This window comes from Lissotriton helveticus, chromosome 1_1 (genome assembly GCF_964261635.1).
Source record: "Lissotriton helveticus chromosome 1_1, aLisHel1.1, whole genome shotgun sequence".
Taxonomy (NCBI): domain Eukaryota; kingdom Metazoa; phylum Chordata; class Amphibia; order Caudata; family Salamandridae; genus Lissotriton; species Lissotriton helveticus.
This window is the reverse complement of record NC_136057.1, coordinates 1497802272-1497820129: the sequence shown is the minus strand read 5'-3', so window position 1 is coordinate 1497820129 and position 17858 is coordinate 1497802272. Positions and strand designations below refer to the sequence as shown.

Below are 17858 nucleotides of genomic sequence, written 5' to 3'. Positions count from 1 at the left end.
TGAAAATGCTCTTGGACCATGTTCAAGCACAGATAACGACGGTGGGACTGCAGGGCCAGGATGTGAAAGTATCTTGAATCTGTCAGCTTTCAGAAAAAATTTGAGGACGAATATCTTAAATGAATATGTCTCTTTACTACAAATGCGCTTTTCACGCATTACATTGCAACACGGTTGTTACGACTGCGTTATTTCAACGCAAACCATTACATCGCAAGTCGTTACAACGACTTGCCGTAGGGGGAGTGCTGGACTTAGGAATAGTATTATTTACTATTCCTACTCCAGTTTATGCAACAGTAGGGAGAGTGCTGGATTGTAAATCCAAGACCAGCGCGCCCCCCTACATAAAGTCGTTGAGACGACTTGCGATGTAGTGGTTCGTGTTGAAACAAAGCGGTCGTTGTAACGCTATGCATTGTAGCGCATTCGTAGTAAACTATGTTTCTCATCTTAAATAGGACAAAGGACTCCGTTCTTCTTCGGCACCAGGAAACAGAGGGAATAACATTTAGTTCCTATTTCTGATGCCGGGATCCTCCTTAATGCTCTTTTGTCAAGAAGAGCAAGGACTTACTGCAGCAAAATGGGCAAAGAGTCCTCAGAAGGCCACTTTGATGTAGGTGGAATGTGTGGTGGATCAGATAAGAATAGTAAGGCATATCCATGCTAAGTTATTTGGAGCACCCATCTGTTGGATGTAATGTCTTTCCACCCATGGAGTAATATCTTATTCAGCCTTTAACAGGGTGATCATATGCCGCCAAGGGCAAGCTAAAGTTGTTTGGAAGCAGGCAGTGTGTGGGAATGGGCAGTATGCTGCCCCCGAGGGCCTCTATGTTAGCGGCTGGATCCCTAAGCCCAGCTGCGAAAGGATTTGGGGGAGGGGGGGTTCTGTTGCTGCGAAAGTGGGCAATGCCGTTCATTGTCTTTGAGTTAAGCCCCTTCTGAAGCCTTGAAAAGGAAGAAAGCGGTGGCAATACCGCCTTATGGGCACAAAATGGATCAGAAATTGCACTGTGACCCAACTTTCTTTGAGTTGCTCCACTGCAGAGTCTGCTTCATCTCCAATTTAATGGGTGTTGTCAAATGGCAAATCCATCAGTGACATTTGGACTGCAAAAAAAGTGTGGATCTCATCAGTGTATGGCGCCAAAGCAAAACACTGTTACCAAATGCCTTCCACATTAGTCAGTAGTGTCCGGCTTGGTGAGGATGACTTGCTTTACTGCATCTTGAATAAATTGTGCAAGATTGGCGCAATATTTTTCCGGGACTGTCAACATGATCTCACTAAACAAGTCCCACAATGTTTATGAGTATCGTCATAGGACTTAGCTGGCATTGACAGAACAGAGGGCAAGACTGGAGAAAAAAACATCCTATTCCCAAATGCCTCCACTTGTTTTGATTTCCTTTCAGGAAGAGTTGTAATGAAAGTGTTCTGTTTCAGTCTGCTTGTGGTCACCTGGACTCCCAAACTTTCAGGCATAGGGTGTTCCATAGGAAAGCTTGGTCCCCTGGGGCAGGTCTGTGTTTTCTAGCCGTTTGCCTATTTGACGGTTGGCAAGACCAAGTTTTGGTCCAAGTGTCTATTAGTGTGTCCATAAGGTTTTCATTAAATGGAAGAAGTGGTCCCACGGAAGCCTGCTCAGGTTGTAGGACTTCTATCTGGACTTTGGTTTTAACCTCAATGGATGGCAGTTGTAGGCCTAACACTTCAGCAGAATGCCAGAGGACCATAGCAAAGGAGGTGAATTCCTCTATGGAAGGGTCAGGGAGGGAACTAAACCTAGTGTCAATCTAAGTGACCAGCGCAATAACCTCTGGTAAATCCATATAAAGATTGTCATTGACATAGTAATGGTATGCGCCATCTCAGTTATCTTCATCATCATCTCCCAGGTCATGCTGACTATGTTTTAAACCAAAATGGTTTTGAAGTATTGATAAATGACTTCTGGGTAAGGGTGGCATTCTATCAGAGTCAAAATAAGTTTGAACTGGCTGTGTCACAGGTTGTGGAGGGCCCAACGTTGGTCAAACGTTTGACTGGCTTGGCACAGAGTCAGACAAAACAATCAGGTCCTCCTCAAAAATCAGGCCCGAGTCAACATGGCAGGAACAGGCATGGATTGTGGCACAGTGGCGGTCAGAGCCATGTTGAGCATCAGCCCCTAAGATCGGGGGTGGATCCCACAGTGGGGTCAAGAGGCATAGATGACAGAGGACGAACCTGCAACAGTATTCTGACTGGAGGTCTCCTCAGATCCTTAGGGTCCAAAGGTGTGCCAGAGGGAGCTGGGAAGGTGGCAAAAATTCAGAAAAGGACCTTCATGAAAGCCTTTATCCATTGCGGCTTTACTGTTGGACCTGGAAACTCTGGTTGCATCAGGAAAATTGTGGTATTGGTTCCTCAATAGGAGACCGGGACCTAGACTAAGAGGCACCTTGACGTCTCTGCAACTTCTCTGGCTGAGAGTAATGATATGTGGAAAAATCCTGCTTTGTTGACTTCTGTTTTTTCCTACTAGAATTGACCGTACCTGAAGATTTGGAGTACAAAGAAGACCTTAATGAGAACAGCCTTGAGAACGGGAATGAGTCTGCGTCTTCAGCGTTGGTGGGTAACGTCCGAGAAAAAGTTTTGGGAGCGAGATCATTATCAGTGGCCAAAGGTGTAGAAAGAAAGAAACATGCAGCTGGGTGCAGAGGTGGCCCTTACAAGCGGCTCCAATTTCATTTCCAGGCAAGGATGAAGGTGACGTAGAGCTTCACAATGCCACCTACCAGTACAAGGGGAGAAGTGCTTTGAAAAATCTCCAGAGCCATCCTGGGGATATTCATAAGGTAAGCGATTTGCAGTTTGAGGTATCCATCAGAAAAATAAAATTGTAATATGGTCAGAGAACTCGAGATTATGAAGAACATGAAAAACAAGCTTTGAGCTGGAGTGAGTCTTATTTTCTAATATGGCTCTGCTCAACCAGACACATATAAATGACTAGGTCAACTAACTGACTACTGAGATAGAGGATTAAAAGAGGTAGCGGTTAGTGAAGGTCTTTGGAGCAGGACTTTTGTGGAAAGCAGCAATGTGACAGTAAGCATCCAGGAGGTCTAATGAGCAAAGTCAATCCCCCCTGCTACTGTCATCAGGACCTGAACCATCCTAAGCACCTTTAAGTTATTCAGAAATAAGAACTGATTGGAATGGCTGAGTCTTGCACTGAATGCTATCCCTTCATTTTTCTCTATTAGAAAACAGCAAGCCTGAGGACATCAGTGAAGCTACAACTACTCCAATAAAATGTCCCCTTCTAAGTAGTCTGGAGAAAAAGCAGGCCTTGAAAAATCATTAAAAATGTTCTAGACCTGCAGGTCGAGAAACTTCAATAATCTACTCGACCTAACTGTAATGTACTTGACCTGTAAACTGTTCTCAAATTGTGCGATCATTGGCAAACATTTTATTTCACAGAGTTGCCTTTTTCTTCATTCTCAAATGAGTGCACCTTCAAATATGTGAGTTCAGCATTTCTGTTGTACAAAACAAAATTATACTGTATGATTAAATAGACTAAAAGTTTGTTCCACGTTTAATAGGAATCTATCCCACATACAGGGTACAAATGATCCCTGACTTGCCTCTCACTTTACTAATAGCATGGCCATAAGGGCAGGAGTGTTTCTCATGTTTAAACACTCACATTTAATAACTATCACTAAGGCATGATGTTGTAGCGCACTGTTATTTAAAGATAAGACATTTACAAGAAATGACAAAAAAACTTCCCACTACCTTGCAGATTTACTGATAAAACAGGTTTACAATAATCTATGAAAATTGGGTTTTAGAAAACATTCATCATTTGCACATCACCAAGTAAAGTGTTCTGATTTGTTTTTCATCATATTAAAATATTTTTTTAATCACACAGAGGTACAAAAAATGATTTTTCCCAACTACTGAAATATATTTTAAAATGTTTGTACAGTTGACTTATTAACTATTTAAAAGTGTGTTAGGGGGAGTGGGACCTCCGGCGGCGGGAGAACCCATGGATCATGCACCGACCCTAGGCGAGTGGCTCCACCCCACTCCGTCCCACAACTCACAGAGCTTTGTCTCTCTCGTCTTGACTCAGACCTACGCCGTTGCTCCAAGGATTCCTGATGCAGCCGTTGTATGTCTTGGACTGATTTCCTTGATTTCATGAAGAGGACACTGCTCTGGGTCAAGGGAGGGTATCGGCCGCTGCCGAGATATGGCTGATGACTGATCACTTTTGAGCCTGCACAGGCAATTTCGGTCCTGGCTCTTTTTTTTGTGTTCCTTGGTAACGGCCTCTGAAGCCCCTCTGTAATTTTTGATTATTTTTGGAGCATTGGTTCTGCCTTTCAACATATGACGATGGCCTGCTACTCTTTCCAGTTTGCGGCAGCGGCTGGCTGGCTAGGCCACCAGGATTCCATCTCAACTGACCAAGAGAATAATTGGGAAATAATAAACTGCAAAAGGACCGGTAAGCTCCTTGTTGGTGTTTTTTTTCTGTATTTTTTGAAAATGTAAGGATTTACCGGGGGCATATGGAGGGTGAACCAGGTTTCACACCAAGGATTGCCATCTAAGGGTGCTATAATTAGAGAGGTGCCCTGGTAGTGGGTCGCTGGGTGTCGCCTCTTCCTTAAAACTCATACTCCTGAGGCACAGCCGGGAGCTCGGTTTGCATTTCGCTGCATTTTTAAATAACTTTGTGTGTGAATTGATTTTAAAAATTTCACTCTGTTCCTCACCTGTTAGCATCACTCATTTTGTATCTTAAACACCCGAGCAGCTGACCTGAACGCTGCCACGGGGTTAGAAATCGCCAGCACCACCATTAGCGAGCGAGCCTGTTCACAGGCCACGCCCACTTCCGGAGGCCACGCCCCCTGCGATTATATAAAGCGCCGACGCCCAGCCTTCCCCTGATCTCATACTCCTGAGGCACAGCCGGGAGCTCTGTTTGCATTTCGCTGCATTTTTAAATAACTTTGTGTGTGAATTGATTTAAAAAATTTCACTCTGTTCCTCACCTGCTAGCACCACTCATTTTGTATCTTAAACACCCGAGCAGCCGACCTGAACGCTGCCACGGGGTTAGAAATCGCCAGCACCACCATTAGCGAGCGAGCCTGTTCACAGGCCACGCCCACTTCCGGAGGCCACGCCCCCACCGCCCTTTTTCCTGTATAAAACCATGTGCAATCCCTGGACGCGCAGCGGACGGGCGCAGCGGGCGCGCCGTCAGCGCGCCGAAGGCGCGCCTAAGGCAAGCCCGTCTGGGCCCGTCCGGGCCCAGCCGGACCCAGGCCCAGGTACTCTGCCGGATTTGCCACATGATCGTCTGGTGTATACTAGGGATATGCTCTGGGCTTTTCATCAGGAGAAAAATCAGGAGTGCCACTACATCAATACTGAAGGCAAACCCTTTATTAATTGTGCACGATGCAACCCAGTCGAACACTGCTCGCGAAAACCAGGACTGGAGTTTGGCCTCCTAAACTGCCGCTCCCTCCCGAAGCACGCGCATGAAATCAACTTGTTGATACGGGATCACGACCTGGATGCTTTGTTTCTTACAGAAACCTGGCTCTCTGATAGCACGGACTCCGATATCGTCAGCACCCTACCCCCAGGTTATCTCATCCAAACCCTACACAGGCCAAAAAAGAGAGGAGGGGGGTTGGCAATCATTTACAGAGGACACCTGGTCTGTAGGACCAGTAATGCCAATGTCGAGGATTGTGAAAGCCTCCACTTTGCCCTTCAAATTTCCCCGGTACACTCCCTCTCGGGACTATTGATCTACCGCCCTCCGGGGACACTAGGGAACTTCCTCAACGCCCTGACTGATACGGTGTCTCAATTAGCATCCGCCGCCCCGAACTTCCTTCTAGTAGGCGATTTGAACATTCACCTTAACGATCCCGCAGACTCTTCTGCGTCGGATCTCCTTCAAGATCTTAGGTCATTTAACATCCGAATGACCAGCAACGAACCAACCCATGATAAGGGGCACCTATTAGACCCCGTCCTTACCAACATCATGGATATTACCTCGGGCCCCCCCATCCCTTACCCTTGGACAGATCACTTCCTAGTCCCTTTCTCTTGGCACCTAGTCACAGCACCCCCTCAACCCCCGAAAATCCGTGTGACAGACCGACGCTGGCATAAGCTTGCACCAGCTGAATGGTCCAAGGTGCTCTCAGACTCCACACCCGTGCTCTCCATGGACCCGGTGGTGGCCGATGAACAATTTAATTCCTGGATCATATCCTCACTGGATAAACTCCTTCCCTATACCACCACTCTTAAACAAACGAAAAGAGTGACCCCTGCTCCCTGGTACACCCCAGCGCTCAAATCTCTACGACACGAATGTAAGAGAACTGAGCGCTCCTGGAGGAAGGATAAAACCAAAGAAAAAAAGGATGGCTATCATACTGCACTACAAAATTATAAAACCGCCCTTCGGAAAACACCAAAAGTCTGTTCTTCCAAGAAAGAATAGAACACTCTGCTAGCTCCAGCAAGGAATCATTCACCATTTTAAAAGAACTCCTTAAAGTCCCCGTCCCCGGACCGATAGACCCACCAGATCCCAAGGCAGACAAGGAAAAATGCCACAAACTAGCAGACTTCTTCCAGGAAAAAATTCAAAATATCCTTAACTCCATCCCTGCTACAAATTTAAACGAGGAAAAAGAATCCAATAATCTGCCAACCCCCCCATGTCTCACCTCTTGGGGACAAGTGTCAACAGAAGAGGTTGAAAATACGCTGAATATAATTAAAAGCGGATCACCTAGGGACCCTGCCCCTTTACGGATTCTAAAAACAGTCGCACCCTCGATTGTGCTCCCTCTCACCCACCTTATCAACGCCTCGTTTCAACAGGGAGTTGTCCCACCCAGCTGGAAGGCGGCAGTGGTCAAAGCATTATTAAAAAAACCATCCCTTGACCCTGTCGACCTGGCAAATTACAGACCAATCTCCCTCCTCCCGGGAACGAGTAAGATCGCGGAAAAACTTGTGAACAGGAAACTTTCACAATTTTTGGAGAGCAATAACCGGCTTAAAAACTCGCAGACGGGATTCCGCCCTGGACAGGGCACTGACATCGCCCTCCTTATGGCAGTGGAGGAGGCCAGAGCACTTTTGGACGAAGGAGGATCAGTGGCAGTGATCCTCCTCGACCTTAGTGCGGCCTTCGACACCGTCAATCACCAGCTCCTAATTCACCGACTCAGGAGTGTAGGTGTTGAAGGGACCGCGCTTTCTTGGCTTTCGTCCTTTCTGAGTCACCGCTCTTTTCAAATTTGGGAGAATAACACCCGCTCCTCCGACACCCCCCTCCAATGTGGCGTGCCTCAGGGCTCCTCTCTGAGCCCTACTTTATTTAATATCTACATGTCCCCATTGGAGGAGGTTGTTATCCCGTTCGGAGTGAGCATCGACAGCTACGCCGACGACACACAACTAGTGGTGTCCCTCTCTCATCCCAGGCAACAACCTGCGGATCTGTACAACTGTCTCTCGCAGATACAAGGATGGATGAATAAATCATCTTTGAAACTTAACGGTTCAAAGACTGATATTCTCCTCCTCGGCCAAAAGGGGCCCTCCTTGCTACCGAACATCTGGCCACCCTCTCTAGGTCCGCCCCCAGACCCTAAACCAGAGGTAAAAAGCTTGGGTATCTGGCTTGATAAAGACCTTTCATTTGCATCACAGGCAAAAAAGGTAGCCGGCACCTGCTTTGGGCTCCTCAGGTCAATGCGAAAGATTCTACCCCTACTCCCCCCCAAATCTCAAAAACTGCTGATTCAAGGCCTGATACTTTCTAGGCTTGATTTCAGTAACGCCATCTATCTGGGAGCACCGGAGGCTACCCTGAATAAATTACAAAGGGTCCAAAACGCAGCCGCCCGGATCCTTACTAACACATCGGTCAGAGCTTCAGCCAAACCAGCGCTAAAGCACCTCCATTGGCTCCCAGTAAGAGAGCGTGTGAAATTTAAGGCCCTCAGCCTGGCGCACAGATTGCTCCAAAACAAAGGCCCCCCAAGCCTACAAAAATTCATTAAGCCCTACAAAGCCCCCAGATCCCTTCGATCCGACCAGGAAAATTTCATCGTCATCCCCAGAGTCAAGAAAGCCCGAACGGGCGGTAGGCGCTTCTCGGTTCACACCGCACGCCTTTGGAACACCCTTCCTCTTGACTTAAGATCTGAACCCAACTACTTACGGTTCAGGAAGCGATTAAAAACACACCTCTTCCCCTAATCCCGTCTCAGGCCCCCCCCCCCCCTTTGCTGAACCTCAGGTGTATTGATCTTAGCGCTGGGATACTCATGGGTGACTACGCGCTCTATAAATTAAAATAATAATAATAATAATAATAATAATAATTTAAATTCGCCCCTCGAATAAAAGAACACTTCATCTACTATGGGGAAGCATCTAATGTTCTCAAATTTAATGATAAATATGGACACAGTTGCTGCCGGCTTCAAAACGAAAGCATGTACTGCTCAAATGAACTCCGCCTCAGATGCAGCAAGGGCTGAACAGAGCAGGAAATCATGCCTTGAACTTTAAGTTGCGGATGATGCCGCAGCTCAGTTGAGGCCAAGTTCTCCGACCAAGCGGGTGGTAATTGATCTACAGCGGTCTAGCGCTAAACAAGAATTGAGAGAATTCTTTGCTCTTAAGGAGATAAGTTGCTCTCTGTAGTATCAACATGTCTACGAGGAGAGACAGATGGGGGAGTAGATTTTGCAAGAAGCTATATACTAGGGCTGGGCGTAGTTTGCGTAGCGCTACTACGCAGAATTTTGGAAAAAATATCTGGAAAACGAGGGCAAGTCCTGAGGATCCGTGTGCCCGGGACAGGGGTCCCTCATGCCTGGGCAGGCACCCCGATCTCCCCGGCATGGCTCGGTTGAAAAGTAGGGACCGGCTCCGGGGCCTGGGAGCCCCCGTCCTGCGGCCTACCAAGAGTGCATCTGCCCGGGACAAAGGTCCCTGGTGCAGAGCCCGGGAGACCTGCAAGGCTCCATGGATCCGGGGAAATCCTCCCCCGGGCGGCTGGCTCCCAAGAGAGCTTGACGGCCTCCCCATGCCTGAGGCCCAGCGTGGAGTTTCAGACCCCCCTTGAACCCTGCAGCCCCAGAGCCCTACAGCCCCAGAAGCCTGCAAGGACAGGCAGGAGCCCTTCCCCGAAGGCTCGGGGCAGGCAGATTGGCGTCATTTTGGTTCCGGCAATCTGGTCGCACCTTTCCCCTCGGCCATCTGATTGCACGCAATGCTTTCCAATGGGGCGACCAGATGGCCGAGCTTCCCTGGAAGTCCAGATGAGGGGCTATTCGCCTCCCTGATCCCAGCGAGGGCTCCAGGAGGTCGGGCGCCACAGCTCGCGGGTTCCCAGAAAGAGGGGTAGCCTTCCTCTGGATTACTAGGGGCAGGGTATGCCGGGACACCCCTCTCAGGCTGGCGGTTCTCTGCCGGTGACCAGATGGGCAATGCTGGGGCAACACCTCTCCTCCGTTGGGTGGCTCCGGCCCACGGAGTGGTAAAGTGCCGGGGACGGGCTCCATGGGTCCCGGGCAGTCCTCCCCCGGGCGTTCGGGCCCGAGAGCTCCGGTGGTCCTCCCCGTGCCTGAGGCCCACCGTGGGGTTTCAAAGCCCCCCCTAAGCCCTGCATCCCCGGAGCCCTGCAGCCCCCAGAGCCCCGCAGCCCCCAGAGCCCCGCAGCCCCCAGAGCCCCGCAGCCCGCAGCTGCTGCAGCCCCCTGAGCCCTGCAGCCCCCTGAGCCCTGCAGCCCCCCGAGCCCCCGAGCCCTGCAGCCCCCCGAGCCCTGCAGCCCCCCGAGCCCTGCAAGGGCAGGCGGGAGCCCTCCCACGAAGGCTCGGGGCAGGCAGATTGGCGTTATTTCGGTCCCGGCCATCTGGTCGCACCTTTCCCCTCGCCCATCTGGTCGCACGCAATGCTTTCCAATGGGGCGATCAGATGGCCGGGCTTCCCTGTAAGTCCCGATGAGGGGCCATTCACCTCCCAGATCCCAGCGAGGGCTCCAGGAGGTCGGGCGCCTCCGAGCCCTGGGTCCCTTCCGTCACTTAGTGCGCGCGGGTTCCCAGAAAGAGGGGTAGCCTTCCTCCGGATTACTAGAGGCAGGGTGTGCCGGGACACCCCTCCCGGGCTGGCGGTTCTCTGCTGGTGACCAGATGGGCTATGCTGGGACAACACCTCTCCTCCGTCCGGGGGGGCTCCGGCGTGGCAAAGTGCCCGGGATGGGCTCCATGGGTCCCAGGCAGTCCTTCACCAGGTGTCCGGGCATGAGAGCTCCAGTGGTCCACCGCGTGCCTGAGGCCAAGCGTGGGGTTTCAGAGTCCCCTGAGCCCTGCATCCCCGGAGCCCTGCAGCCCCGAGCCCTGCAGCCTCGGAGCCATGCAGTGCCGGAGCCATGAAGTGCCGGAGCCCTGCAGCCCCCGAACCCTGCAAGGGCAGGCGGGAGCCCTCCTGTGAAAGCTCGGGGCAGGCATATTGGCATTATTTCGGTCCCGGCCATCTGGTCGCACCTTTCCCCTCGGCCATCTGGTCGCACACAATGCTTTCCAATGGGGCGACCAGATGGCCGGGCTTCCCTGGAAGTCCCGATAAGGGGCCATTCACCTCCCCGATCCCAGCGAGGGTTCCAGGAGGTCGGGCGCCTCCGTGCCCTGGGTCCCTTCCATCACTCGGTGTGCGATTTCCCAGAAAGAGAGGTAGCCTTACTACGGATTACTAGGGGCAGGGTATGCCGGGACACCCCTCCCAGGCTGGCGGTTCTCTGCCGGTGACCAGATGGGCTATGCTGGGACAACACCTCTCCTCCGTCCGGGGAGCTCCAGCGCACGGCGTGGCAAAGTGCCTAGGACGGGCTCCATGGGTCCCGGGCAGTCCTCCCCCAAGCGTCCGGGACCGAGAGCTCCAGTGGTCCTCTGCATGCCTGAGGTCAAGCGTGGGGTTTCAGAGCCCCCCTGAGCCCTGTATCCCCGGAGCCCTGCAGCCCCCAAAGCCCTGCAGCCCCCAAAGCCCTGCAGCCCCCATAGCGCTGCAGCCCCCATAGCGCTGCAGCCCCCATAGCGCTGCAGCCCCCAAAGCCCTGCAGCCCCCAAAGCCCTGCAGCCCCAAAGCCCTGCAGCCCCCAAAGCCCTGCAGCCCCCAAGCCCTGCAGCCCCCAAGCCCTGCAAGGGCAGGCGGGAGCCCTCCCGCTAAGGCTCGGGCAGGCAGATTGGGGTTATTTCGGTCCCGGCCATCTGGTTGCACATTTCCCCTCGGCCATCTGGTCGCACGCAATGCTTTCTAAAGGGGCCACCAGATGGCCGGGCTTCCCTGGAAGTCCCGATGATGGGCCATTCGCTACCCCGATCCCAGCAAGGGCTCCAGGAGGTCGGGCTATGCTGGGAAAACACCTTTCCTCCTTCAGGGCATGGCAAAGTGCTACATGGGTCCCGGGCAGTCCTCCCCTTGCTTGGCTGGGTTCAGGAGCTCCATCCGGGGCCCCTGAGGGCCCAAGGGAGGGTGGCCTCCCCACCCTCGGCTCTGTCCTTGGTCCTGCCGCGTGGCAGGGTGCCCGGGCTGGTGTCTGGCAGGCCCAGGGAGGCTTCCACTGCACCTCTGGGCCTGGGAGCCCCGGCTGGGTCCAGGGGCCCGGCTGGGTCCAGAGGCCCGGCCGGGCCCCGGGTGCTCCGGCCCTGGGCTCCGTCCCCCAGCCTGCCACTCTGCCAAAGGCCTGGGACGGGGTTCCCTTGTGCCCGGGGAGCTGCCCCTTGCCAGGCTGAGTTCAGAAACTCCTCCCGCCGGGGCCCCGGGAAGGGCGGCCTCCCCATCCCGGCTCTGTACTTGGTCCTGCTGCGTGGCAGGGTGCCCGGGATGGTGTCCGGTGGGCCTGGGGAGGCTTTCCCTGCGCCTCTGGTGCCCGGCTGGGTCCAGGGGCCCCGCCGGACCCCAGGTCGGGTGCTCCGGCCCTCGGTCCAGTACCCCGGGCTGCTGCTCCACCAAGGGCCAAGGACAGGGGTCCGTCGGTCCCGTGCAGGCCACCCCTGCTTGTCAAGGTGTCCGCGGGCCCCGGTCGGAGGGCCAGTTGGGTCCCCCTTGCAGCCTCCATGGCTGGGACTCAGCTGGGGCCCTGGGCCTCCTCCCCCATGCCCCGGCGCCCACTCACTCTTTCGTTGGGGCACAAAGTGACCAGATAGCTTCCCTTTCATGCCCGGCCATCTGGTCGCTCAGATCCCCTCGGCCATCTGGTCGCTCAGATCCCCCTCGGCCATCTGGTCGCTCAGATCCCCCTCGGCCATCTGGTCGCTCAGATCCCCCTCGGCCATCTGGTCGCTCAGATCCCCCTCGGCCATCTGGTCGCTCAGATCCCCCTCGGCCATCTGGTCGCTCAGATCCCCCTCGGCCATCTGGTCGCTCAGATCCCCCTCGGCCATCTGGTCGCTCAGATCCCCCTCGGCCATCTGGTCGCCCGCAATGCTTTCATATGGGGTGACCAGATGGCGGAGCTTTCCTGGAAGTCCCAATGAGGTGTCATTTGCCTCCGCGATCCCACCGAGGGCTCCAGGAGGTCGGGTACTTTCGCGCCTTGGGTCCACTCTGTCACCTTGTGTGCACGGATTACAAGAAAGGGGGGTAATTTTCCTCAGGATTACTAGGGGGAGGGTCAGTAAGACCTCCGTGAGGGCCCCTTCCTGATGGTCCTTTTTCTCAGAGTTTGCTCAGGCAGACCTCCATGAGGTCCGGCGATGCTGTGAAGGGGGAAGGCAGCACCCGGGCCCACCCGCCGGGGACCCCAGGGGCCCAGGTACGCACCTGCCTCTCAGCACCTTCCTGATGGCGGTTGAAAGGGGGGAAGGGGCCCCCCTGCTCCTGGCGCGACTGTCTACTGGGGCGGACTGTTCTCAGTGCGCCCCGACCGCGTCGCGCCGCCCGGCGGGGAGGCCCGCGCCGGGCACCAGGGGTCTGCGGCGATGTCGGTTGCCCACCCGACCGTCTTGAAAGACGGATGAAGGATTCTAACATGTGTGCGAGTCGTAGAGCCGAGCGAAACCCTGTGGCGCAATGAAGGTGAGGGCCGACACGCGCCGGCTGAGGTGGGATCCCGCCGTGCTTCCAGCGGCGGGAGCACCACTGGCCCGTCTCGCCGCTCCTTCAGAGAGGTGGAGCATGAGCGTGCGTGATGGGACCCGAAAGATTGTGAACTATGCCTGGGCAGGGAGAAGCCAGAGGAAACTCTGGTGGAGGTCCGTAGCGGTCCCGACGTGCAAATTGGTCGTCCGACCTGGGTATTGGGGAGAAAGACTAATCGAACCATCTAGTAGCTGGTTCCCTCCGAAGTTTCCCTCAGTATAGCTGGTGCTCAGGGACCCCAGTTTTATCTGGTAAAGCGCATGATTAGAGGTCTTGAGGCCGAAACAATCTCAACCTATTCTCAAACTTTAAATGGGTAAGAAGCCCGGCTCGCTGGCGTGGAGCCGGGCATGGAATGCGAGTGCCTAGTGGTCCACTTTTGGTAAGCAGAACTGGCGCTGCGGAATGAACCGAACGCCGAGTTAAGGCACCCGATGCCGATGCTCATCAGTCCCCAGAAAAGGTGTTGGTTGATATAGACAGCAGGACGGTGGCCATGGAAGTCGGAATCTGCTAAGGAGTGTGTAACAACTCACCTGCCGAAAATGGATGGCGCTGGAGCGTCGGGCCTATACACGGCCGTCACCGGCGCTGAGAGCCGCGGGGGCTAAGCCGCGACGAGTAGGAGGGCCGCTGAGGTGAGCACGGAAGCCGGGTGGAGCCACCGTAGCAAATATTCAAATGAGAACTTTGAAGGCCGAAATTGAGAAGGGTTCCATGTGAACAGCAATTGAACATGGGTCAGTTGGTCCTAAGATATGGGCAAGCGCCGTTCGTAAGGGACGGGCGATGGCCTCCGTTGCCCTTGGCCGATCGAAAGGGAGTCGGGTTCAGATCCACGGAGTGGCGGAGACTGGCTCCCTCGTAGCATCCAGTGCGGAAACGCAAACGATCCCGAAGAAGCTGGCGGGAGCCCCGGGGAGAGTTCTCTTTTCTTTGTGAAGGGCAGGGCGCCCTTGAATGGGTTTGCCCCGAGAGAGGGGCCCGAGCCTTGGAAAGCGCCGCGGTTCCAGCAGCGTCCGGTGAGCTCTCGCTGGTCCTTGAAAATCTGGGGGAGAAGGTGTAAATCTCGCACCAGGCCGTAGCCATATCCGCAGCAGGTCTCCAAGGTGAACAGCCTCTGGCATATTGGAACAATGTAGGTAACGATATAGGTAAGGAAAGTCGGCAAATCAGATCCATAACTTCGGGATAAGGATTGGCTCTAAGGGCTGCGTCGGTCGTGCTGGGGCGCAAAGCAGGGCTGGGTGTGTGCCGCGGCTGGATGAGGCGCCTCCCTCTGGGGCGGCGGCGACTCTGGACGCGAGCCGGGCCCTTCCTGTGGATCGCCCCAGCTGTGGTGGCCGCCTCTCCCCGTGCCCCGTCTCTGGTGGCGCGGGCCGGCGTTCTGCCTCAGCCAGCGCCTAGCAGCTGACTTAGAACTGGTGCGGACCAGGGGAATTCGACTGTTTAATTAAAACAAAGCATCGCGAAGGCCCGAGGCGGGTGTTGACGCGATGTGATTTCTGCCCTTTATCGTAGGATGTTGTGGTAGCTGGCCTCAATGTAATGATGTTTTTCTGGCTGATTTAGGTCTACAAATGGCATTTCCATTCAAGAAAAATGTTTGCCTGACTACTTTAATGGATACTCTTAAAATGTACTAAGTATTCATGGACAATTGAGTATCAAACTTCTACTGAGATGTACACCTTCTTGCAGCACACATGTCACCCTTATAAAACATAATGTTATAAAACATAGGTATATATAAGAATTAGTATAGATGTAAATTTTATAGATGTGAATTTTATAGATGTGCTTTTTCTAATTAGATCTGCAATTTGTAGATGTGTATTTTTGTTTTATATATGTGTGCCTATAACAATATTGATATAGTGTGTACATCATACTTTTTGAAATGTCTTGAATGATGAATAGGTCTCAAATAATCGCATTCACATAATTATCACACATTGATTATTGATATCCTGCTAATTATATTTTAATTCTCAGAACTGTTCGTAGACAATCTTAAAATTGTTGGAATAGTATGCAATGAGTACTATCTCAGGCCTATGCGTGATCCCAGTTCCAATGAGGACATCGTTCAGTGTGGCTGTACTCTGGAGCGAAAGAATGTTGTATTGTTGGAAGCAAAACCGAATTGACGCTGATGGCAGCATAATAACCCAGAATGAGCCACCGCGAGGTGGTACAGATTAGCCAAATGCCTCGTCATCTTATTTGTGACGCGCATGAATGGATGAATGAGATTCTCACTGTCCCTACCTACTATCTAGCGAAACCACAGCCAAGGGAACGGGCTTGACAGAATCAGCGGGGAAAGAAGTCCCGGTTGAGCTGGACTCTAGTCCGGCACTGTGAAGAGACACGAGAGATGTAGGATAAGTCGGAGGTCCTCGGGCCGCCGGTGAAATACCACTACTTTTATTGTTTTTTCACTTACCCGGTGAGGCGGGGGGCGATCCCCGTGGGGCTCTCGCTTCTGGCTCCAAGCGCCCGACGCCCGCCGGGCGCGACCCGCTCCGGGGACAGTGGCAGGTGTGGAGTTTGACTGGAGCGGTACACCTGTCAAACGATAACACAGGTGTCCTAAGGCGAGCTCAGGGAGGACAGAAACCTCAAACGGAGCAGAAAGTCAAAAGCTTGCTTGATCTCGATTTTCAGTATGAATACAGACCGTGAAAGCGGGGCCTCACGATTCTTCTGACTTTTGGAGTTTCAAGCAGGAGGTGTCAGAAAAGTTACCACAGGGATAACTGGCTTGTGGTGGCTAAGCGTTCATAGTGACGTCACTTTTTGCTCCTTCGATGTCAGCTCTTCCTATCATTGTGAAGCAGAATTCACCAAGCTTTGGATTGTTCACCCACTAACAGGGAACATGAGCAGGGTTTAGACAGTCGTGAGACAGGTTAGTTTTACCCTACTGATGAAGCGTTGTTGCAATAGTAATCCTGCACAGTACGAGAGGAACCGTAGGTTCAGACATTTGGTGCATGTGCTTGGCTGAGGAGCCAATGGGGCAAAGCTACCATCTGTGGGATTATGACTGAACGCCTCGAAGTCAGAATCCCCCCTAAACAGTAACAACACAGCAGTGCCGTGGAGCCTCTGTTGGCCTGCGATAGCCGGCCTCTCTCGGGGGGCCGGTGCGCAAAGCCGCTCGCTTGCGGACCGGAGCGCGGACGGAAAGGGGCCGCTTCCATCGCCCTTAGTACACCGCATGTTCGTGGGGCACCCGGTGCTAAATCATTCGTAGATGACCTAATTCTGGGCCAGGTTTTCTTAAGTACCTCGCTGCGATCTATTGCAAGTCATCCTCTGAGCCAAGCTTTTGTCTCTCCCTGCGTGGGCGCCTGCGGACGCCCTCCTCCATCACACCCAGGTGTGGGTCCCTCTGCCGCCGGGCCAGCGGGAGGGATGCGGAGGGGGTAACACGGGCCTGGGGGAGGCTGCCTCCACCACGTGTCCTCCGGCACGGGGGCCTCCCCCTCCCGTCCCTGCCCCACCGGGGTGTGGGGATGGGGGCCACCATCCCTTGCAGGTGGGCAGAGTGACCAGAAGGCGTGGGCCGGCCGGGCCTCCCCTTCCCACTGCTCCTGGGCAAGTCGAACAGAGGCGAGCAGCAGCAGCCCTGGGGAAGGTGCATCCCGAGCGGCTGCCTCAGAACACCAGATGGCCCTGCAGGCCGGGAGACCAGATGGCCCTGCGTGCCAGCATCCGGGCTAATTCCAACTTTTGTCCTTCCCCAAAGTTTTGTAAGCTTAATAGTAGAGAAAAATGGGCTCCCTGGGCAGGCCGTCGGGGAGAGGAGGTGGCCTGGGCTTAACCCTCATTGGTTCTGGCCGAGGGTCTGGGTGCTGGGGACAGGGGTCCACCGGGTCCCGGGTCGGCTCTTCCCGGCCTGGCTAGGGTTCGGAAGCTTGGACCGGGCCCGGGGCTTGAGCTCCGTCCGGCGGGCCCCGGGGTGCGTGAGCCCCCCGTCCTGCAATCCATCAGAGGATCCGGGCGCTGGTGACGGGGGTCGGCCGGGTCCCGGGGAGGCTCTCCCCGGCCTGGCTAGGGTTTGGAAACTGGGACCGGGCCCGGGGTTTGAGCTCAGTCCGGCAGGCCCTGGGGTGCGTGAGCCCCCCTTCCTGCAAGCCAACCGAGGGTCCGGGCACTGGTGACGGGGGTCCACCGGGGCACGGGGAGGCTTTCCCAGCCTGGCTAGGGTTTGGAAGCTGGGACCGGGCTCGGGGCTCGTGCTGCGTCCCAGGCTGCGGGAGCCCCCCATCCTGGAAGTCAGCCGAGGGTACGGGAGCTGGTGACGGGGGTCCGCCGGGGCCCGGGGAGGCTCTCTAAGGCCTGGCTAGGGTTCGGAAGCTGGGACCGGGCCCGGGGGTCGTGCTGCGTCCGGTGGGCCCCGGGGTGCAGGAGCCCCCCGTCCTGCAAGCCAGCTGGGGGTCCGGGAGCTCGGGACGGGGGTCCACTGGGACCCGGGGAGACTCTCCCTGGCCTGGATGTTTTCAGAAGCAGGGACTGGGCCGGAGCAGGAGTGGTTGGCTTTATCCACTACGCTGCCAGAGCGGAGTATTCTGCCCACCCCTGCTGTATACCAGTATTTTTTAGACATTAATTTACCGGAAATTTC

The 17858-nt window shown here is 54.3% G+C and overlaps 1 protein-coding gene and 2 pseudogenes across 1 annotated transcript in view; 2 read left to right on the top strand and 1 right to left on the bottom strand.

Annotated features, from left to right (window-relative positions):
- The window catches only part of SCYL3 (SCY1 like pseudokinase 3), a 917463-nt gene that overhangs the window by 386261 nt on the left and 513344 nt on the right, over positions 1–17858 (bottom strand). The window lies entirely within an intron of this gene.
- Positions 13098–14348, top strand: LOC144778460 (28S ribosomal RNA; annotated as a pseudogene).
- LOC144778305 (28S ribosomal RNA) lies at positions 14362–16560 on the top strand (annotated as a pseudogene).